At 45.1% G+C, this 23614-nt stretch overlaps 1 pseudogene; it reads left to right on the top strand.

Moving 5' to 3' along the window:
- The first annotated feature begins 6581 nt into the window (after positions 1 to 6581).
- Positions 6582 to 23614, top strand: part of LOC128933315 (inositol polyphosphate 4-phosphatase type II-like) — a 130951-nt pseudogene continuing 113918 nt past the window's right edge.

The following is a 23614-nucleotide window of genomic DNA, read 5'->3' as shown; positions in this document are numbered from 1 at the left end:
GTTTTCTGTGCTGGCACAGTTTCTCCTTGCCAGACAGAGTGGAAAAGCTTTTTGCTAAGATGTAGACGAGAAGAGAGGCTAAAGACGAAGGTACGGTGCTCTGCAGAGCTAAGCACCGCTCCCGGGCCTCTTTCGGCAGAAGACGCACACCGCAGAGCACTGTGAGCGGCAGAATCGTCTTTGCGAGAGGAAGTCGCTTCTTCTCTTTCCGGAGCCGGAGATAGCGGCAGCTTCGCAAAGGCGAAGAAGCAAGGTGGACAACACTGCGATTGTGTGCGCAGCATGCCAACTGATAGAAAACAGTACCTTACAACTCTCCTGCCTTTTCTAATCACATGAATATTCGATGGCAATCTGTTTTGCAAAATTTTTTTCTCTTTTTGCAAAACGCTCGGCAGACCTCCGTGCAGATTCTAGAGTACGATTGAAGATATTTTCTGTGCTGGCAAATATTCTGCTTCCCAGACAGAGTGGAAAAGCTTTTTGCTAAGATGTAGAGGAGAAGAGATGCTAAAGACGAAGATACGATTCTGTTCGGAGCTAAATGCCGCCACCGGGACTCTTTCGGCCGAAGCCGCGCTACGCAGAGCACTGTGAGCTGCACAATCCTCTTTGCGCGAAGAAGCCGCTTCTTGGCCTCCGGGAGCCGGAGAGAGCGGCAACTTCGCAAAGGTGATGAAACAAGGTGGACAACACTGCGATTGTGTGCGCATCTTGCCAAATGAGAGAAAACAGTACTTTACCACTCTCCTGCCTTTTAAAATCACATGAACATTCGATTGCAGCTGTTTTGCACAACTTAATTTCTCTTTTTGCAAAACACTCGGCAGACCTCCGTGCAACTTCTAGAACACGATGGGAGATATTTTCTGTGCTGGCACAGTTTCTCCTTGCCAGATATAGTGGAAAAGCTTTTTGCTAAGATGTAGACTAGAAGAGACGCTAGAGAAGAAGGTACGATTCTGTGCGGAGCTAAGCGCCGCTCCCGGGCGTCTTTCGGCCGAAGCCGCACTCCGCAGAGCACTGTGAGCGGCAGAATCGTCTTTGCGCGAAGAAGCCGCTTCTTGGCCTCCAGGAGCCGGAGAGAGCGGCAGCTTCGCAAAGGCGAAGAAGCAACCTGGACAACACTGCGATTGTGTGCGGAGCATGCCAACTGATAGAAAACAGTACCTTACCACTCTCCTGCCTTTTCCAATCCCATGAATATTCGATTGGAATCTGTTTTGCAAAATTTTTTTCTGCTTTTGCAAAGCCCTCGGCAGACCTCCGTGCAAGCTCTAGAAAACGATGGGAGATGTTTTCTGTGCTGGCAAACTTTCTGCTTGCCAGACATACTGGAAAAGCGTTTTGCGAAGAAGTAGAAGAGAAGAGACGCTACGGACGAAGGTACGATGCTGCACGGAGCCTAGATCCGCTCCCGGGCGTCTTTCTTCAGAAGCCGCACTCCGCAGAGCACTGTCAGCGGCACAATCGTCTTTGCACGAAGAAGCCGCCTCTTCGGCTCTTGGAGCCGGAGAGAGCGGCAGCTTCGCAATGGTGAAGAAGCAAGCTGTACAACACTGCTATTGTGTGCGCAGCTTGCCAACTGAGAGAGAACAGTACCTTACCACTCTCCTGCCTTTTCTAATCACATGAACATTCGATGGGAAGCTGTTTTGGACAACTTTGTTTCTCTTCTTGCAGAACACTCGGCAAACCTTCGTGCAACTTCTAGAACACGATGAGAGATATTTTCTGTGCTGGCACAGTTTCTCTTTGCCAGACATAGTGGAAAAGATTTTTGCTAAGATATAGAGGAGATGAGACGCTAAAGACGAAGGTACGATGCTATACGGAGCTAAGCACGACTCCAGAGTGTCTTTCGGCAGAAGCCGCGCTCCGCAGAGCACTGTCAGTGGCACAATAGTCTTTGCGCGAAGAAGCCGCCTCTTCGCCTCTTGGAGCCGGAGAGAGCGGCAGCTTCGCAAAGGTGAAGAAGCAAGCTGTACAACACTGCGATTGTGTGCGCAGCTTGCCAACTGAGAGAAAACAGTACCTTACCACTCTCCTGCCTTTTCTAATCACATGAATATTCGATTGCAAGCTGTTTTGGACAACTTTCTTTCTCTGCTTGCAAAACACTCGGCAGACCTCCGTGCAATGTCTAGAAAACGATGGGAGATGTTTTCTGTGCTGGCACAATTTCTGCTTGCAAGACATATTGGAAAAGCTTTTTGCTAAGATGAAGACGAGAAGAGACGCTACAGACGAAGGTACGATGCTGTGCGGAGCCTAGATCCGCTCCCGGGCGTCTTTCGGCGGAAGCCGGACTCCGCAGAGCACTGTGAGCGGCAGAATCGTCTTTGCGCGAAGAAGTCGCTTCTTCGCCACCGGGAGCCGGAGAGAGCGGCAGCTTCGCAAAGGCGAAGAAGCAAGGTGGACAAAACTGCGATTGCGTGCGCAGCATGCCAACTGATAGAAAACAGTACCTTACAACTCTCCTGCCTTTTCTAATCACATGAATATTCGATTGGAATCTGTTTTGCAAAATTTTTTTCCCTTTGTGCAAAACACTCGGCAGACCTCCGTGCAACTTCTAGAACACGATGGGAGATGTTTTCTGTGCTGGCACACTTTCTGCTTGCCAGATATAGTGGAAAAGCTTTTTGCTAAGATGTAGACGAGAAGAGACGCTAGAGAAGAAGGTACGATGCTGTGCGGAGCTAAGCGCAGCTCCCGGGGGTCTTTCGGCAGAAGCCGCACACCGCGGAGCACTGTGAGCGGCAGAATCATCTTTGCGCGAAGAAGCCGCTTCTTCGCCTCCGGGAGCCGGAGGGAACGCAGCTTCGCAAAGGTGAAGAAGCAAGCTGTACAACACTGCGATTGTGTGCGCAGCTTGCCAACTGAGAGAAAACAGTACCTTACCACTCTCCTGCCTTTTCTATTCACATGAACATTCGATTGCAAGCTGTTTTGGACAACTTTCTTTCTCTTCTTGCAAAACACTCGGCAGACCTCCGTGCAACTTCTAGAACACGATGGGAGATGTATTCTGTGCTGGCACAGTTTCTCCTTGGCAGACATAGTGGAAAAGCTTTTTGCTAAGATGTAGACGAGAAGATAGGCTAAAGACGAAGGTACGATGCTCTGCGCACCTAAGCGCCGCCCCCGGGAGTCTTTCGGCAGTAGCCGCACTCCGCAGAAAACTGTGAGCGGGAAAATCGTCTTTTCGCGAAGACGGCGTTTCTTGGCCTCCGGGAGCCGGGTAGAGCGGCAGTTTCGCAAAGGTATAGAAGCAAGCTGGACAACATTGCGATTGTGTACGCAGCTTGCCAACTGATAGAAAACAGTACTTTACCACTCTCCTGACTTTTCTAATCACATGAAGTTTCCATGGGAAGCTTTTTTGGACAACTTTCTTTCTCTGCTTGCAAAACACTCGGCAGACCCCCGTGCAACTTCTACAACACGATGGGAGATGTTTTCTGTGCTGGCACACTTTCCCCTTGCCAGACATAGTGGAAAAGATTTTTGGTCAGATGTAGAAGAGAAGAGACGGTAAAGACGAAAGTACGATGCTGTGCGGAGCTAAGCGCGGCTCCCGGGCCTCTTTCGGCAGAAGCCGCACACCGCAGAGCACTGTGAGCGGCAGAATCGTCTTTGCGCGAAGAAGCAGCTTCTTCGTCTCCGGGAGCCGGAGAGAGCGGCAGCTTCGCAAAGGTGATGAAACAAGCTGTACAACACTGCGATTGTGTGCGCAGCTTGCCAACTGAGAGAAAACAGTACCTGACCACTCTCCGTCCCTTTCTAATCACATGAACATTCGATTGGAAGCTGTTTTGGACAACTTTGTTTCTCTTCTTGCAAAACACTCGGCAGACCTCCGTGCAGCCTCTAGAACACGATGGGAGATGTTTTCTGTGCTGGCACAGTTTCTCCTTGCCAGACAGAGTGGAAAAGCTTTTTGCTAAGATGTAGACGAGAAGAGAGGCTAAAGACGAAAGTACGGTGCTCTGCAGAGCTAAGCACAGCTCCCGGGCCTCTTTCGGCAGAAGCCGCACACCGCAGAGCACTGTGAGCGGCAGAATCGTCTTTGCGCGAAGAAGCCGCTTCTTCGCCTCCGGGAGCCGGAGAGAGCGGCAACTTGGCAAAGGTGATGAAACAAGCTGTACAACACTGCGATTGTGTGCGCAGCTTGCCAACTGAGAGAAAAGAGTACCTTACCACTCTCCTGCCTTTTCTATTCACATGAACATTCGATTGCAAGCTGTTTTGGACAACTTTCTTTCTCTTCTTGCAAAACACTCGGCAGACCTCCGTGCAACTTCTACAACACGATGGGAGATGTTTTTTGTGCTGGCACAGTTTCTCCTTGCCAGACTGAGTGGAAAAGCTTTTTGCTAAGGTGTAGACGAGAAGAGAGGCTAAAGACGAAGGAACGATGCTCTGCGCAGCTAAGCGCCGCCCCCGGGCCTCTTTCGGCAGTAGCCGCACTCCGCAGAGAACTGTGAGCGGGACAATCGTCTTTTCGCGAAGAAGGCCCTTCTTGGCCTCCGTGAGCCGGAGAGAGCTGCAGCTTCGCAAAGGTATAGAAGCAAGCTGGACAACACTGCGATTGTGTGCGCAGCTTGCCAACTGATAAAAAACAGTACTTTACCACTCTCCTGACTTTTCTAATCACATTAACATTCCATGGGAAGATTTTTTGGACAACTTTCTTTCTATGCTTGCAAAACACTCGGCAGACCTCCGTGCAGCCTCTAGACACGATGGGAGATGTTTTCTGTGCTGGCACACTTTCTGCTTGCCAGACATAGTGGAAAAGCTTTTTGCTAAGAAGTAGAAGAGAAGAGACGCTACGGACGAAGGTATGATGCTGCGCGGAGCCTAGATCCGCTCCCGGGCGTCTTTCTTCAGAAGCCGCACTCCGCAGAGCACTGTCAGCGGCACAATCGTCTTTGCACGAAGAAGCCGCCTCGTCGCCTCTTGGAGCCAGAGAGAGCGGCAGCTTCGCAAAGGTGAAGAAGCAAGCTGTACAACACTGCTATTGTGTGCGCAGCTTGCCACATGAGAGTAAACAGTACCTTACCACTCTCCTGCCTTTTCTAATCACATGAACATTCGATGGGAAGCTGTTTTGGACAACTTTCTTTGTCTGCTTGCAAAACACTCGGCAAACCTTCGTGCAATGTCTAGAAAACGATGGGAGATATTTTCTGTGCTGGCACAATTTCTGCTTGCAAGACATATTTGAAAAGCTTTTTGCTAAGATATAGACGAGAAGAGAGGCTAAAGACGAAGGTACGATGCTGTGCGGAGCCTAGATCCGCTCCCGGGCGTCTTTCGGCGGAAGCCGGACTCCGCTGAGCACTGTGAGTGGCAGAATCGTCTTTGCGCGAAGAAGTCGCTTCTTCGCCTCCGGGAGCCGGAGAGAGCGGCAGCTTCGCAAAGGCGAAGAAGCAAGGTGGACAAAACTGCGATTGCGTGCGCAGCATGCCAACTGATAGAAAACAGTACCTTACAACTCTCCTGCCTTTTCTAATCACATGAATATTCGATTGGAATCTGTTTTGCAAAATTTTTTTCTCTTTTTGCAAAACACTCGGCAGACCTCCGTGCAACTTCTAGAACACGATGGGAGATGTTTTCTGTGCTGGCACACTTTCTGCTTGCCAGACAGAGTGGAAAAGCTTTTTGCTAAGATGTAGACGAGAAGAGACGCTAGAGAAGAAGTTACGATGCTGTGCGGAGCTAAGCGCCGCTCCCGGGCGTCTTTCGGCAGAAGGCGCACACCGCGGAGCACTGTGAGCGGCAGAATCGTCTTTGCGCGAAGAAGCCGCTTCTTCGCCTCCGGGAGCCGGAGGGAACGCTGCTTCGCAAAGGTGAAGAAGCAAGCTGTACAACACTGCGATTGTGTGCGCAGCTTGCCAACTGAGAGAAAACAGTATCTTACCACTCTCCTGCCTTTTGAAACACATGAATATTCGATTGGCATCTGTTTTGGAGAGCTTTTTTTCTGTTCATGAAAAACACTAGGCAGACATCCGTTCAAGCTCTAGAACACGATGGGAGATGTTTTCTGTTCTGGCACAGTTTCTGCTTGCCAGACATATTGGAAAAGCTTTTTGCGAAGATGTAGACGAGAAGAGAGGCTAAAGACGAAGGTACGGTGCTCTGCAGAGCTAAGCCCCGCTCCGGGGCCTCTTTCGGCAGAAGCCGCACACCGCAGAGCACTGTGAGCGGCAGAATCGTCTTTGCGCGAAGAAGTCGCTTCTTGGCCTCCGGGAGCCGGAGAGAGCGGCAGCTTGGCAAAGGTGAAGAAGCAAGTTGTACAACACTGCGATTGTGAGCGCAGCTTGGCATCTGACAGTAAACAGTACCGTACCACTCTCCTGCCCTCTCTAATCACATGAACATTCGATTGCAAGCTGTTTTAGGCAACTTTCTTTCTCTTCTTGCACAACACTCGGCAGACCTCCGTGCAACTTCTAGAACACGATGGGAGATTTTTTCTGTGCTGTCACTGCCTCTCTTTGCCAGACATATTGGAAAAGCTTTTTGCTAAGATGTAGAGGAGAAGAGACGCTACAGACGACGGTACGATGCACTGCGGATCTATGCGCCGCTCCCGGGCGTCTTTCGTCCGTAGCCGCGCTCTGCAGAGCACTGTGAGCGGCACAATCGTCTTTGTCCGAAGAATCCGCCTTATCGGCTCCGGGAGTCGGAGAGAGCGGCAGCTTCGCAAAGGTGAAGAAGCAAGCTGTACAACAGTGCGATTGTGTGCGCAGCTTGCCAACTGAGAGAAAACAGTACCTGACCACTCTCCTGCCTTTTCTATTCACATGAACATTCGATTGGAAGCTGTTTTGGACAACTTTCTTTCTCTTCTTGCAAAACACTCGGCAGACCTCCGTGCAGCCTCTAGAACACGATGGGAGATGTTTTCTGTGCTGGCACAGTTTCTCCTTGCCAGACAGAGTGGAAAAGCTTTTGTTAAGATGTAGAGGAGAAGAGGCGCTACAGACGAAAGTACGATGCTGTGCGGAGCTAAGCACCGCTCCCGGGCGTCTTTCGGCAGAAGCCGCACTCCGCAGAGCACTGTGAGCGGCACAATCGCCTTTGTGCGAGGAAGCTGCTGCTTCTCCTCCGGGAGCCGGAGAGAGCGGCAGCTTGGCAAAGGTGAAGAAGCAAGCTGTACTACACTGCGATTGTGTGCGCAGCTTGCCAACTGAGAGAAAACAGTACCTTACACCTCTCCTGCCTTTTCTATTCACATGAACATTCGATTGGAATCTGTTTTTGTCAGCTTTTTTTCTCTGCTTGCAAAACACTCGGCAGACCTCCGTGCAAGTTCTAGAAAACGATGGAAGATTTTTTCTGTGCGGGCACTTTTTCTCCTTGCCAGACATAGTGGAAAAGCTTTTTGCTAAGATGTAGACGAGAAGAGACGCTACAGACGAAGGTACGATGCTCCGCGGAGCCTTGATCCGCTCCCGGGCGTGTTTCGGCAGTAGCCGCACTCCGCAGAGCACTGTGAGCGGCAGAATCGTCTTTGCGCGAAGAAGGCGCTTCTTCTCCTCCGGGAGCCAGAGAGAGCGGCAGCTTCGCAAAGGTGAAGAAGCAAGCTGTACAACACTGCGATTGTGTGCGCAGCTCGCCAACTGAGAGAAAACAGTACCTTACCACTCTACCGCCTTTTCTAATCACATGAACATTCGATTGCAAGCTGTTTTGGACAGCTTTGTTTCTCGGCTTGCAAAACACTCGGCAGACCTCCGTGCAGCTTCTAGAACACGAATGGAAATATTTTCTGTGCTGGCACATTTTCTGCTTGCCAGACATATTGGAAAAGCTTTTTGCTAAGATGTAGAAGAAAAGAGACGCTAAAGACGAAGGTACGATGCTGTGCTGAGCTAAGCGCCGCTCCCAGGCGTCTTTCGGAAGAAGCCGCACTCTACAGAGCACTGTGAGCGGCACAATCGTCTTTGCGCAAAGAAGCCGCCTCTTCGCCTCCGGGAGCCGGAGAGAGCGGCAGCTTCGCAAAGGTGAAGAAGGAAGCTGTACAACACTGCGATTGTGTGCGCAGCTTGCCAACTGAGAGAAAACAGTACCTTACCACTCTCCTGCCATTTCTAATCTCATGAACTTTCGATTGCAATCTCTTTTGGACAACTTTCTTTCTCTTCTTGCAAAACACTCGGCAGACCTCTGTGCAACTTCTAGAACACGATGGGAGATATTTTCTGTGCGTGCACAGTTTCTCTTTGCCAGACAGAGTGGAAAAGCTTTTTGCTAAGATGTAGATGAGAAGAGAGGCTAAAGACAAAGGTACGATGCTGTGCGGAGCTTAGCGCCGCTCCCGGGCGTCTTTCGGCAGTAGCCGCACTCCGCAGAGCACTGTGAGCGGCAGAATCGTCTTTGCACGAAGAATCCGCTTCTTCTCCTCCGGGAGCTGGTGAGAGCGGCAGCTTCGCAAAGGTTAAGAAGCAAGCTGTACAACACTGCGATTGTGTGCGCAGCTTGCCAACTGAGAGAAAACAGTACCTTACCACTCTCCTGCCTTCTCTAATCACATGAACATACGATTGGAATCTGTTTTAGGCAACTGTCTTTCTCTTCTTGCACAAAACTCGGCAGACCTCCGTGCAACTTTTAGAACACGATGGGAGATGTTTTCTGTGCTAGCACAGTTTCTCCTTGCCAGACATAGTGGAAAAGCTTTTTGCTAAGATGTTGACGGCGAGAGACCCTACAGACGAAGGTACGATGCTGTGCGGAGGTAAGCGCCGCTCCCAGGCGTCTTTCGGCAGAAGCCGCACTCCGCAGAGCACTGTCAGCGGCACAGTCGTCTTTGCGCGAAGAAGCCGCCTCTTCGCCTCCGGGAGCCGGAGAGAGCGGCATCGTCGCAAATGTGAAGAAGTAAGCTGTACAACACTGCGATTGTGTGTGCAGCTTGCCGACTGACAGAAAAGAGTACCTTACCACTCTCCTGCCTTCTCTAATCACATGAACATTCTATTGGAAGCTCTTTTAGGCAACTGTCTTTCTCTTCTTGCACAAAACTCGGCAGACCTCCGTGCAACTTCAAGAACACGATGGGAGATGTTTTCTGTGCTGGCACAGTTTCTCCTTGCCAGACAGAGTGGAAAAGCTTTTTGCTAAGATGTAGACGAGAAGAGATGCTAAAGACGAATGTACGATGCTGTGCGGAGCTTAGCGCCGCTCCCGGGCGTCTTTCGGCAGTAGCCGCACTCCGCAGAGCACTGTGAGCGGCAGAATCGTCTTTGCGCGAAGAAGCCGCTTCTTCTCCTCCGGGAGCCGGAGAGAGCGGCAGCTTCGCAAAGCTCAAGAAGCAAGCTGTACAACACTGCGATTGTGTGCGCAGCTTGCCAACTGAGAGAAAACAGTACCTTACCACTCTACTGCCTTTTCTAATCACATGAACATTCGATTGGAGGCTGTTTTGGACAGCTTTGTTTCTCTGCCTGCAAAACACTCGGCAGACCTCCGTGCAAGTTTTACAGCACGATGGGAGATGTTTTCTGTGCTGGCACAGTTTCTGCTTGCATGACATATTGGAAAAGCTTTTTGCTAAGATATAGACGAGAAGAGACGCTAAAGACGAAGGTACAATGATGTGCTGAGCTAAGCGCCGCTCCCGGGCGTCTTTCGGCAGAAGCCGCACTCTACAGAGCACTGTGAGCGGCAGAATCGTCTTTGCGCGAAGAAGCCGCCTCTTTGCCTCCGGGAGCCGGAGAGAGCGGCAGCTTCGCAAAGGTGATGAAACAAGCTGTACAACACTGCGATTGTGTGCGCAGCTTGGCAACTGAGAGAAAACAGTACCTTACCACTCTCCTGCCATTTCTAATCTCATGAACTTTCGATTGCAAGCTGTTTTGGACAACTTTCTTTCTCTTCTTGCAAAACACTCGGCAGACCTCCGTGCAACTTCTAGAACACGATGGGAGATGTTTTCTGTGCGTGCACAGTTTCTCTTTGCCAGACAGAGTGGAAAAGCTTTTTGCTAAGATGTAGACGAGAAGAGAGGCTAAAGACAAAGGTACGGTGCTGTGCGGCGCTTAGCGCTGCTCCCGGGCGTCTTTCGGCAGTAGCCGCACTCCGCAGAGCACTGTGAGCGGCAGAATCGTCTTTGCACGAAGAATCCGCTTCTTCTCCTCCGGGAGCCGGAGAGAGCGGCAGCTTCGCAAAGGTGAAGAAGCAAGCTGTACAACACTGCGATTGTGTGCGCAGCTTGCCAACTGAGAGATAACAGTACCTTACCACTCTCCTGCCTTCTCTAATCACATGAACATTCGATTGGAATCTGTTTTAGGCAACTGTCTTTCTCTTCTTGCAAAACACTCGGCAGACCTCCGTGCAACTTTTAGAACACGATGGGAGATGTTTTCTGTTCTAGCACATTTTCTCCTTGCCAGACATAGTGGAAAAGCTTTTTGCTAAGATGTTGACGGCGAGAGATACTACAGACGAAGGTACGATGCTGTGCGGAGGTAAGCGCCACTCCCAGGCGTCTTTCGGCAGAAGCCGCACTCCGCAGAGTACTGTCAGCAGCACAGTCGTCTTTGCGCGAAGAAGCCGCCTCTTCGCCTCCGGGAGCCGGAGAGAGCGGCATCTTCGCAAATGTGAAGAAGCAAGCTGTACAACACTGCGATTGTGTGTGCAGCTTGCCGACTGATTGAAAACAATACCTTACCACTCTCCTGCCTTCTCTAATCACATGAACATTCGATTGGAAGTTGTTTTAGGCAGCTGTCTTTCTCTTCTTGCACAAAACTCGGCAGACCTCCGTGCAACTTCTAGAACACGATGGGAGATGTTTTTTGTGCTGGCACAGTTTCTCCTTGCCAGACAGAGTGGAAAAGCTTTTTGCTAAGATGTAGACGAGAAGAGACGCTAAAGACGAATGTACGATGCTGTGCGGAGCTTAGCGCCGCTCCCGGGCGTCTTTCGGCACTAGCCGCACTCCGCCCGAGCACTGTGAGCGGCAGAATCGTCTTTGCGCTAAGAAGGCGCTTCTTCTCCTCCGGGAGCCGGAGAGAGCGGCAGCTTCGCAAAGGTGAAGAAGCAAGCTGTACAACACTGCGATTGTGTGCGCAGCTTGCCAACTGATAGAAAACAGTACCTTACAACTCTCCTGCCTTTTCTAATCACATGAACATTCGATTGGAAGCTCTTTTGCACAACTTTCTTTCTCTGCTTGCTAAACACTTGGCAGACCTCCGTGTAACTTCTAGAACACGATGGGAGATGTTTTCTGTGCTGGCACAGTTTCTGCTTGCCAGACATAGTGGAAAAGCTTTTTGCTAAGATGTAGACGAGAAGAGACGCTGCAGACGAAGGTACGATGCTTTGCGGAGCTAAGCGCCTCTCCCGGGCGTCCTTTGGCAGAAGTCGCACTCCGCAGAGCACTGTGAGCGGCAGAATCGTCTTTGCGCGAAGAAGCCGCTCCTCCGCCTCCGGGAGCCGGAGAGAGCGGCAGCTTCGCAAAGGTGATGAAACAAGCTGTACAACACTGCGATTTTGTGCGCCGCTTGCCAACTGATACAAAACAGTACCTTACCACTCTCCTGACTTTTCCAATCATATGAATAGTCGATTGCAGGCTGTTTTGGACAACTTTCTTTCTCTGCTTTCAAAACACTTGGCAGACCTTCGTGCAAGCTCTAGAACACGATGGGAGATGTTTTCTGTGCTGGCACAGTTTCTCCTTGCCATACATAGTGGAAAAACTTTTTGCTAAGATGTTGACGAGAAGAGACGCTCAAGCCTGGATGAAAGCAAATGACACCTATCTTCAAAGAAGGCAATTAGGAGTGCTCAGACGAGTCCGAACCAGCCAGCCTCTTTTTTATCTCCAGGAAGTTTATGGAGCAGTTATTCCTTGAAAGCCTTGCCAGGCACATGGAATGCGACATACTAATGTAGTCAGCATGGATTTTCCGGGAGAATTTTATGCTGAACATGTTTTTAAACTCCTCTGATGAATCGACTGGTAGATGAATGGAATTTTGACTGCCTGGGCCTCAGGGAGGTTTTTGGCATTTCTCTACATGGCAGCACACATACATACCGGAAGCAATAGTGCTAAGCGGAGGGAACCAGTGTCTTTTCAGTGATGCTGAGTGAAAAGACAAGAGGCAGTGGGCACCCTCTGAAATACAGGAGATTGCCTTTGAACATCACCAAATGATTTTTTTACTGTGAGGGTGACTGAACCACGGCACAGACTGCCCAGAAAGACTGTGGAGCCTGGATCTTTGAAGACATTAAAAGTACACCCAGATAGAATCCTGGGCAAGAGGCTCTAGGTATCCTGGTTTAGCAGGGGGGTTGGATCTGGTTAGCCCCACCAAGCCCTTCCACTCTCATTCATTCTGTGCTACTGAATTCTCTTGGAGATGCACTTCAAGCACTGGCATGACAAAGTTCTGTGCAGACAGAGATCCAAATGGACATGGGATCGAAGTTCCTTAAGCAGTGTTCAAGAAGAATATAAAACTCTGGGACAAGTATCTCTTCCCTAACTGAATCCCTTTCAGGGGAAAATTCCCAGCTACAGAAAGATCTTCTGATACGCGTGCATTAGACTGACACTGGCTGAGCAAATTTCTCCCCATGTGTATCTAAGACCAGTTAGGATCTTCACCCAAAGTGTTGTCAACATAGTCACAGAATGTCTACTGTTAAGAAGTGACAACTGACATCAGAATTGCAAATATTGGTCCACAAAATGGAGGAATGGATGGGAATCATCTACTTGGGTTAAAAACAAAAAGAAAGAGTTGGTCTTTATTTATGAATTTCATTGCAATATTGATAAGGGAAGAAAAAGACCTAAGTCCTTGACTTTCTTAACTCGAGGAAAGATTTTAAAAATTCCTTGTAAAAATGTATTATCACTCTCAGACTATTGAAACCATTTGAGTTGGGGAAAAAGTTCCAAATTTGTCTAGATAGTGGCAAAGAAGCCAAGAAAATAGGAAAGAAACAAAAAGAGAGCAAAAGAGTCAGCTTCAGCGGACAAGCTCGTTCTGGAAGTAGTCTGCGGGAAAAGGAACCCCCAGTTGAATTTCCAGTGTATTCCTGCGCTGGTTTCACTAACTGCTCAATGGAAAAACCAATCCTTTTGTACAACTTCTCCCAGCAACAAAAACTCCAACAGGTTGACACCACCATCATGCCTGTTCCAGACATATTTAAAAGAGAAAGGATGATTTTCTTGAAAACCTACTTGCATAAAAGTCGCAAGACGGTGGAGGGATTCCCACATTCTCCTTCCTCCATCTGGCTTGAAAGTATGTTTGATCAAATATGCAACAAAGCACATGATTTATAAGGTAGAGTCAAATGGATGGTTTGGGAATTGATCTCTTGTTGATAGTAAACTTCATATCCACTCTGTGTGACCTTTCTAAAACAAAATGTGGAGCTGAGGCATGAATCTGCCACAACAAGAGTTAAGCAAACCTACACACTCCCCTTCACATGCCCTCCCTTCCACACCCACCTAGGCACACACAGAGATCAGCATAGCAGATCATGAACACCTTGGAAAAGACTGAAATGCTAAATGCCTCTCTTTATGGGCAAAGGAGCTGGTGCAATCGTTCAAATGCCTGGTACAAAAATTCTGTTGAACATTTAGCTCCTATTTAAAAGACAGCTTTTCATTTAATTGGATTTACAAATCATTTTCATTTCATTTGTTTCTTTAAAATTACTTAGTTCTCACGTCTTGTATGTCTAGGAATATTTTCTTTGAAAAACAGAAAAAAATAGGTGAGATCTTTTCAGCACAAAACATTGCTTGATAGAATTTTAAACCATCGTTATATGGAAGAATTGTTCTGTCCCTCTCTAAGGTGGAAGAAGTATTTGGATCACAGATCATCTACAATGAAATACTTGACATGTTTAAGATGCTTTCAATCCATGGCACTTTTGTTTCTTTTCATTTTCTTGTGGTGTTGGTGATGTTTTTTTTTTACATTTATTTTATTTCCAAAGAGATGTCAAATGTTAGTAAACAGAAGACTATATATTTTAAATGAAATCTGAAATAAATTGTTATAGGTCCTTAGTGATTTTTGTTGAGATGCCAGCTGCACTCATCATCTTATTTCAGATGAAGTGATTACCAGTATAAGCTTATGGTATGAAGAAGGTAATAGTTCACAGAATAATGGAATTCTGCTTACCATTTGCAGATGTTCTGATTCTTCATTTGGTACTTTAACTTGTAACCGCTCTCTTTTTTGGATAGCTAGAAATCTGTGAGAGAAACTACAGCAAGATTACTTTGTCATTAGATACTTGATATGACAATATTAGGAGAAGGGGAAGGAGAAAATGGTGTTTAGCTCTGTTTCCATGACGATTCAAACCCTTTGGTGGTGTTCTGAAATACCAGCAACCCCAAAATAAATTGCAGCATTGGAATTGCAGTATCAAAATTTATTTTGATATGGATGTATTTTTGATTAGTAATGTATAGCAAGTTTTTGTAAGGCTTCAAGCCCCTGCCCCCTTCTTTCTTAATTTCTCTCACTAGAAAACTGAAGAGAAGAGCCTAAATATCATTAGGAGCTCGTGCCTTGTGTAGAATAGTTTTGAACAGAAGGAAAGAGGGTAATTGATAGCCTAAAGCAAACAGCAAGAGATCTGCCTTGCTGTCACAAGTCTGCTGCATCTCTGAGAAAGCTTGCTGTGCTATTAGAGTCACAATGTGCTCAGTAAGGAAATCTTCTTGGGAAAAAATATCTTTTCGCAATTACTTGAAAGCAATAAGCAGATGCGTATTCTCAGACGCATTTTCAAAAATTACAGAAGTTTAAAAATTTTGATCAAAACCAGTTTGTTTCATTACTTGAGGAGCTTTTCTAAGCCAAGCTCTAAGTTCTCCTCATGTTGCTGTTGTGTAGCTGAAGCCTAGAGCATGAAGATGATGGAACTCAGTTCTCACAACTGTAAATAAAGCTGGAGGAAGGTTGTGGATGTGCAGGAACCGATTGTCTGACGTTAGCAGCAGATCAATGCACAACAAATGTGAATAGCACTGGATGGGTGCTGAACACATATGATTGTAACCTTAGTCTGAGAGAGATCACCTCTGGTTTGCACCCTGGTGGTGATTCTAACCTTAGTCTGAGAGAGATCACCTCTGGTTTGCACCCTGGTGATTCTAACCTTGGTCTGAGAGAGATCACCTCTGGGTTGCACCCTGGTGATTCTAACCTTGGTCTGAGAGAGATCACCTCTGGGTTGCACCCTGATGATTCTAACCACATTAATTGCTTCATCTGCAAATGAGATGATGAGTGCAGCTGGCATCTCCACTCATGGGCATGATCCCTTACCAGCGTACAGCATTTCTCCCCAGCAGCATTCATGTGTATCTTACTTCAGTGACTCATAAATAATCATGTTCTTTTACCTGCAAATTAAGTGGCTAATGGCTGAGGTTTTTTGGGCAGCATACTGATAGATTATGTATGGTTAGTGCTGTTAATATTGTTTTGTGCTTGTGGGGGTTTATTCCCCCAAAACCTGTACTTGTAGGTCTTAGAGATTATTTTTTTTTTAATGATTAATTTGGTAAGACTTCCCTATCATCTTTCTCCTTGGATTACTGGTAGAAATTTTCTTCCTGCTGTTCGTTACATACCTCCCTGAAGGATACTAATTGTTTTATGTATGTACCTTTCCTTGAAAATATAACTAGGTTACTTTGGCAACCAGCCGTATGTTCTGGAGAAGAGATTTATTATTTTTATAGAAGCCTCTCACCCCTAGAGACAGGAACAGTGATCTTGAATGTCTCCATGGGTAAAAATCAATGGATCTTTACTTATTTGTATATATGCTCCAATGTAGTTTTCTGTTGCCCTGAGTTTCTTTTCATGATAGAGTTCACCTGAGTCTGAGCATCTATTTTGGTCGCTACAATTAAAAGGTGTCCCTCCTAATGCATACCTGTTGCATGGCTGTGTAACTGTGCTCTCATTTTGTGATAGCATGGGCATTATAAGTTTTGTGGCCACATCCATTTAGTCTTGCATGGTGAATTATTCTGGGAGTCCACATTGCAAATTGCCAAGTCTGGCATTCCCTTCTCTATCAGGTCCTTTTGCCCACTAAGGAATAGCTACACCTTACTGATCAGTTTATCAAGACAGACTGTACATTATTGTTTATAAACTAAGTTGCTCTGGGATAATAATGCTTCTGCGCTGTCGATGAATGAGTAAAAATTTGAACATTACCTTCACATATATATGTGCATGTGAGGCACAGGCTTTTCCCATGCCCCTTGCCATCAGATGCTACTCATTTTTTGTTGTTTGGACAGCGTACAAAATAGCATACCCTGGAGACAACAGGGCTGTGTTGTGAATTCCTGTTCCTAGCCAGCCCCTGGAATCTGTTTTGGTTTGGAATATGGGAAGAAATGAAACTGTGGGGAAAAGGTGTTTGTCCCTGGTTAAAGAAAGAGCTACCTTGCACGCTGTGATATGGGCTGATACATACATTGTGTGAATCCAGAGTATGAGGAGACGTTCACCAGTGTACTGTATTTTTCCTCACTAGCAAAAATAAACGATTCCGTTTCAATGCCATTTCCCAATTTTTGATATCCCTCTTGGCTCATTTCCCAAACAACTCTGAGCTGGGAATGTCTTTCATTCCCGCTGCCCGTGTTGTTTGTTCTGGCTACTGGATCTTTTCCATTTCTGGGAGAGGCTGCATCTCTCTGTTTCTCTGCCAGACTAATTCTTTTTTGCTCCAGTGGGCTTTGTGCTTGGAGCAGACAGTGCAAAATGCCTGGTCAGAAGTGTTACAGTTTCAGGGAAGGTAGATGGTGAATTTCCAGGCCATTTCTATTTTGGGTTTTGTTTGTTTCCTTTCTTCTTACTGTTATATACTAATAGGTTTTTTTTAGTTTTTCTCTCTGTACTCTCTTCCAATATAGAAATAACATTTTTCAAAAATCCTCCAAGGTCCCATGAGGAAACAGTAACCAGTCTTTCATTTCTTTGTGTAGGCACACACTCAGAAGGGCAGAGGGCATAGCCATCCTGTCAGTGCAGCACAGAGAACAGTGAAATATCAGTAGAGGATTTGTTTCTTCCTGCTATCCTAACTTTTTTTCTTTGTTGATATTAAAGCATAAGTTATTCTTAATGCAGTTCTTCCTTAAACATTCCTTGTACGCTGATAGGCTCAGCAGAGGTTTGGTCACCGGGGAATGGATGACTCAGGCTTTTACACTCGGAGTCAACAGTCACAATGAGTAGATTCATATACTTTTGGCATGTAAGTACAAGCTGGTGCTTCATTTCACTGTGTTTTGTCGATGAATTTTTCCAGAGTTAATTCAGACATTCTGAAGCATTGAGAAGCAACATAACCTGTGTCTGCTTGGGGGTAGGTTATGGTGGAAAGTGAGTTGATGTTGTTACCTGCTCTCACGATGCTACATTTGCAGTTAAGGAAACAGCCTCAGAACGCCTTCCATGCTTGTGTTTTTATCAGTTTCTCTTTGAGGGGCATGCCTCTAATACCTAACAAACTTGTTTAAATATATAGCATACTTTCCTAACTGCGTAATGTTTCACTTTGTCCACTTTGTTTCTTTGAAGACCTAAGGTGCTGATAGTAAAATTGTTGAAAGGGCGATAATGCAGCATGGGGCTGTGGAGCTTGCCAGGCTGTGAACAGGATATAACAAGCTTCTATTCTTTGGCATCAGCTTAAAAGTAGTCCTTTTGTTTTGTGAAACTTTTAATTTGGGTTGTTTTGAAGGGAAGTGATGTACTGTGGCTCAAACTGGCAACTTCTGTGTTCTTTACTGGGATAACTTTATTGAATATCCTCTCTGACTGAAAGGAGAGTGGTGAACAACACTAGTCCAGTGTCACAGTAGAGATAAATAACACTGTTATCGAAGTAGATGCAGGTTTCATTTAATTTCATTTATCCTCTGCACCAGTGTTTCCCAAAGAGTTCTGATGCTTTGTGCTGATCCTCCCTACTGGAGATATGCAGATGAGTTATTTTTCTGTTAGCTCTGTCCAATGAAAGTCAAGATCATGCTGCTAGGCCACCTTTTTACAGGAAAAATAATCTAATGACTGGATTGCAGTACTGTCATGGAAATAAATTGCCTCCTATGTTCAGATAGCAGCAAGGTGGTGACCACTTAGTGCAAATCTTCTTCCTATTGTTAATGGTTTCTCAGTAGCATAAAAGCCTGTGCTCTTGGCAGCTAAAAGATTTAGTCACATCTAGATAATGTATTTGAGACAAGACACAACTAGATCAAATGATTATTTGTGAGGGTTTTGCCTCGATTCATCATGCGGTAGTACATTTTCCAAGAGTTCGGCTGCAGAGCTCCTACCAGAGACACTGATAAGGTTTTTTGGGGGTCTGATTTTGTTTTTCCTAGGTGTCTCTGTGTGTCTTTGTTTTTCTCACTTTTGTTGCATTCTAGTGAGTTGTGAGCCAGCTAGCCTTCCTGTGTGGTAGGTGTGAAAAATTGGACTGTCTCTCTGTTCCAGCCTCTGGTGAACATGAGCTCTCTTGCCATTCCTCTGAAACTGTGCTACATTCTAAAAAAATGATTATGGAGTGCAGTATTTAAGGGTTGTATGGTGGCATGAGGTCAGGTTCTGTGGGGGGAACTGGCTGTATTTGGAAATCTCAGTGATCTGCTACTACTCGTGATCAGCTTTAGAGAGGACAAAGTCAAAGAGCGTCAGAAGGTGTCTGCTGAGCCTTTTGTGCTTTGACAACTGCTTTGCACGATGTCTACTGTAATTTTTAAGATGATGTCAAGTAGTGCTAGTATTCAGTCATTTTAATAAGGCAGTGAGTCTTAGCAGCAAAGACTTGCTGGCAACTCGCTGTTTGAGCCTGGTGCTGTTACATCAGCTCTTTTGTGAAGGCTTCATCATGCACAAACTTTTATGCTTATCCCACTTTTTCTGCCAAATTAAAATAGGGGTCAATTTGAAACTATATACCAGGAGATTTCATTGGCAATTTGGGCTAAAGCAAAAACTTTAATCTCTGAAGGTTAGATTTAATTGTCTCCCTGCCTCTCTTAACTGTAATAAAAGAGTAGTGAAAAAGCTTCAGGGAGTTTTCCTTTTATTTACTCCAGCAGCAGGTTCAAGCCCAAAGGAAAAAAAAAAAGGTGTAAAACAAGCTGACTTGGCCTTTTGTATGTATCAGAGCTTTTGTAGCATTGGTTTCTCATCAGACCAAGCTTGCTTGCTGTGAGGATAATCTGACTCACCTTTTGGAAAGGTAAAGGTCAGCTGCACTTGAGGAAGCCCCTGGTAGGCAATGTAGGCTCATAGAAAATACTGTCAGCTCTTTCTTGACAGTTACCTTCTCTGGACCATGGTCTTGTCTTTGCTTGCCTCAGGCTTCTGGGAGCCCAGGATAGTTTATTGCCCTGCAGAAAGCACTGGGTAGATCCCACAGCAGGGTTCACTGCTGTATATTCCTGTATATATATATATATATATATATATATATATATATATATATATATATATATATATATATAAAATAGATATATATTTCAATGCATGGCTCATTAATCTGTGTCCCTTCTGTGGAGTAGCTGATGATGCGTTTATTTATTTCTTCCTTCCTTCTTTTTCTTCAGTGCTTTGACCCTTTCATTTTGAAAGCATAAGGTGTGGAAGTGTAAAGAATGATCTCATGGTAAGGGACTCTGAGTCCAGGATAAAAGTGAATTATTAGAACAGAATTTCTCTCTGAGGTAGAATGAGTTTTAAGAATGATGCCACATAGGCAGAATGCATTTCTCATTTGTATACCCTGACAAAAGAATTGATTGTTGCTGCCTGCTTTTAGGTATGTAGATTTATACCTGACAACTAGCTCTAAGTTCACAAGTAGTAACAAACGATAGAAACCAGCTTAACCACTGGTAGCAATTAGCTGTTTTAGAATGTGTTTGAAAAGGTTGTGTAACTGGGGAAATTGTCAGACAAGAGAAGATCCAATAAGGCTGCTAAAAGAGATTTTGTGGGCAAATGAAATGAGTACTTCTGTAAAATTCCTTACTATTGCAGCGTATGCGCATGCACACTGGTGGGCTGGGGCTGATGAGCCTCTGGCAGGGAGCTTTGCAGAAGCTGCAAATGTTTTCAGTGGAAAGGAGACCTCAGCTCAGTTCTGTGGCATGTGACTTCCTATTTCGGTAGGTTACTTCCAAGGGACTTCCTCTGTTAAATGGACTCGTCTCTGGAGATTTAATCTGGAGCTGGAGCATGGTCTGCTTTGTCCTGTGCCGCTGACAGCACTTTCCTGGAGTTTGCTTTTGAGTATTTCATTTTGATTTTGCACTGTCTCCAGCGTGCAAGGATCTAGTGGCTGCTACCCGTGATCGGAAGCTGAGCACGTTTGTCCAGGTCTCAGTGGTGCATCCAGCAGAGCACATTGCCGCGCGGTATTCGAGCACTGAAATCGTGGAGGTGAGAGTCTTCCTTACTCAATTAACATGCTGATTGTTCCATTGCTCATTTCTTCCTTAGAAAGTGAGTTAGGAATAAAACAAGTTGGTGCATAGTGCCAGGTAAGACAAGCACACCCTGGCAGTTAGTAAAGCATACTGAAGTGTGCTGTAGTTCTTGGCATTTAACCAGGCTAAACAGAAATTCACTTGGCTTCTCATGAAAGCTCTGTTGTTCCAAGTGGAGGCATGGAGAATATTCCAATTCTCCAGACACAGGTTTAGAATGAAACAGGGAATAGTTGCTCTCATGAAGGGACAAGGCAATGCAAAATAAAACTTAATTAAGAGTATAGTGAGTTTGGAAAGTATTTTTAAATGCAGAAAAGCAGAGGTGTATTACATGGCCTGTTATCCTATTTGTTTTTTGTTCTATTTTTGCCATTAAAGAGCTGATGCTTTTGCAATTTGAAAAATATTACTCTAGATCTATAATTTGGGAAAGAAATGTGTGTATGTAATGTCTGTGACTTTACATGTAAGAATTAGTAATTGGTACCATACGTGACAACAAAAGTTGTCTGAGGCTGCTTTGCTAGTCCTGACTTTGCCCTGTAAGCATTGGTGTCAGAAACACCAAAAGTAGTTCAGAGAAAATGAAGGGTGAGCAATGTAGATGTAACTTGCTTAACTTACAGGGGAGATTCATTAAGAGCAGGAAAGTCTCATGGTAAACACACACATGATTTCACCAGAGGCTTGTTTTAACTCTTAAATACAATGAGAGTATTTCATGAGGTCTTTGTGTGATTACTTTCAACCAACTACTAATTAAATTATTATGGTTTCAGCCCTCAACCATCCTGAAACTATTTAATTCAAATATCTTGTATCTGATCAGGATGTCTCATTGCAGACTGTCTGGAATGATGTTGTGCAAAAGATGGATAGATAACTATGTATTCTTTTAAATAGAAGTTGATGCATTTCCTAATACAATGTCCTAGACCTCAATAAATTCCTGAATTTGTTTTATCAAGGTTCTTGGCTTTGTAGTCAAGCTTTGGTGGAGGGCAAGGCAGGGTCACAGAAAGTTAATCCATAAGATAAATTACCTTTGTCGTGCACAAGCCTTTTTTTTTTTTTTTAAATTACTTCATGGAAAATTTAATGATACACACCTGGTAACCTTTGGCAATTAGGTGTAATTAAACATTAAGAAATTATAAATAATGTTTTGTATTATTCATTTAATTGTACATCTTTAGCTATGATATAGTTAGTTCTGTGTACAGTTTTTAAGTGTAATCATAATGTTTCAAAGCAGAGGAATTTTATTTTATAGCAGTACAGCCTAAAGAGGAATATTTCAATCCCCTCTCCACAAAATCAGTATCCTTAATGTAATACTGAGAGTCTCTGTAGCATTTCTATACACTTAGTATTGTGGCTTAATGAAGATTGCTCTTTTTTGTATGTGTGTGCATGTTAAATCCTTAGTTCATCTAAATTAAGATGAAATTTTGGTACTTTCAAAAAGTGTTGAGGGAGTAAGAAAGGTTTTTTGGTTATTATAGGTTGTATTCCAGAACCTGGTACTGGCTGAGCTGTTTAAAAATGTGATAGCAGGCTCTGCCTCTGAAGCACTTCATATCCTCCCCAGTTAAAAAAACTTTCCAGGAAGTTCTTGTAGTTTTGTTTGGGTTTTGCTTGTTTGTTTTTAGCTTTCCTGATAAAGTTTTAAGGCTGTTTGTTTTTTCTCTTTGATTGGGTAATAAAACTGAGCTGTTTCCATCTCTCTGCTGTAGACAGCTGGCACCCTCTGGGTTTCTGTACCTCCACAGTGACACCCTTCACATTGCTCAGTTGTCCTTACTGAGTGTTTGCCCATGTTGCACAGGGTACAAAAGATCCTCTGTTTCTGACTGGTGTGACCTTCCCACTGGAATACCCCATCTATGAGGAAACTAAAATAAAACTCACGGTCTACGATGTCAAAGATAAATCCCAAGACACGGTAAGCGCTTTGCTTCAGTCCTTGCACAGATCTGACTGAGGAATGAGTTTCTTGCTGTGTTGTTCTTCAGCTCTCATTAGCAAATTGGGGAGATGGTTTGATGTACAATTGGTTTTGTTGTTCTCTTGTGCCTAAAATCTACTTCATCTGTTGTTGATATGTTAGAGACTAGAGAAAGAGAACCATGCACTTAAGGTGGGCTTTTTGCTACTGGCTTTTTAACTGGTTACATGAGTCAGCACAGGTATTCCTGGCAAAGAAAAGACTGCTCTGCTGTGCTTTTTGAGAGCAGAGAACACATGGAATAGACTCTGATAGCACTGCTGTGAATAACTTTTCAGAAATATATTTCTGATGATATTTTACTTCTCTGCATAAACCAGAATGACAGTAGAGCCTGTAACTTGGGAGAGAGCTACTCATATTCAATCTCTTGGGTGGTGATACCTGCAGCTTTCTGTTGCTGCTTTTGTTCTTGATTTGTAGCAGTCCAAACTCTACAGCTAAAGGTGAATCATTTGGGGTTCCAGTGTTGTATATTCTTGAATACAGAGTCAGCTTTTTATTCTTGGGAGTTACTCACTTGGGCTGATACATGGAGGTCAGAGGAACAATCTGAGTGGTTAAACTGCCAAATAAAGAGCTTGAGTACTATTTGATGTGTTCCAGATAATCCAAGACAGCCTTAGACAAGGGCTAAGCCTTTGTCTTAGCCTAGGACAGAGCTAGATGTCATAACAGGACCTGTGGGAGATGTGTATTTTTCTTCTGCAGCAGGCTGGAGTCCAGCTGATTAGTTTGCTCTCAGAAATCAAGAATGGCCACGTTGACACCTGTGTTGAATTGACTGAATTGCTCTGTAGTTGGCACCCAGCATGATGAAAGCAAGTGCAAGCTTCTGTCCTGGCTGTATATATGTTCATTATCTATAAGAAGGTAATCGAGGACATGATTTGAAGCTTGAGACTGTCTTTGAGCTGCTTACAAAAGTAAAGTTCTATGTTTTGAGAACTTGTAATTTTTCCAGGTAGAAAATTATTGATCTATTTGTTTAAATTTTCAACCTTTGTGAGCCAGCAGGTTGGTTCTGTCCCCTCACTGTGCTC

This window comes from Melozone crissalis, unplaced genomic scaffold, assembly GCF_028551555.1.
Source record: "Melozone crissalis strain CALT ecotype California unplaced genomic scaffold, PUWL_Pcris_2 ptg000009l_1, whole genome shotgun sequence".
In the NCBI taxonomy this organism is placed as follows: Eukaryota; Metazoa; Chordata; class Aves; order Passeriformes; family Passerellidae; genus Melozone; species Melozone crissalis.
The sequence above is the reverse complement of the archived record's forward strand: the minus strand, read 5'-3'. Positions and strand labels throughout refer to the sequence as shown.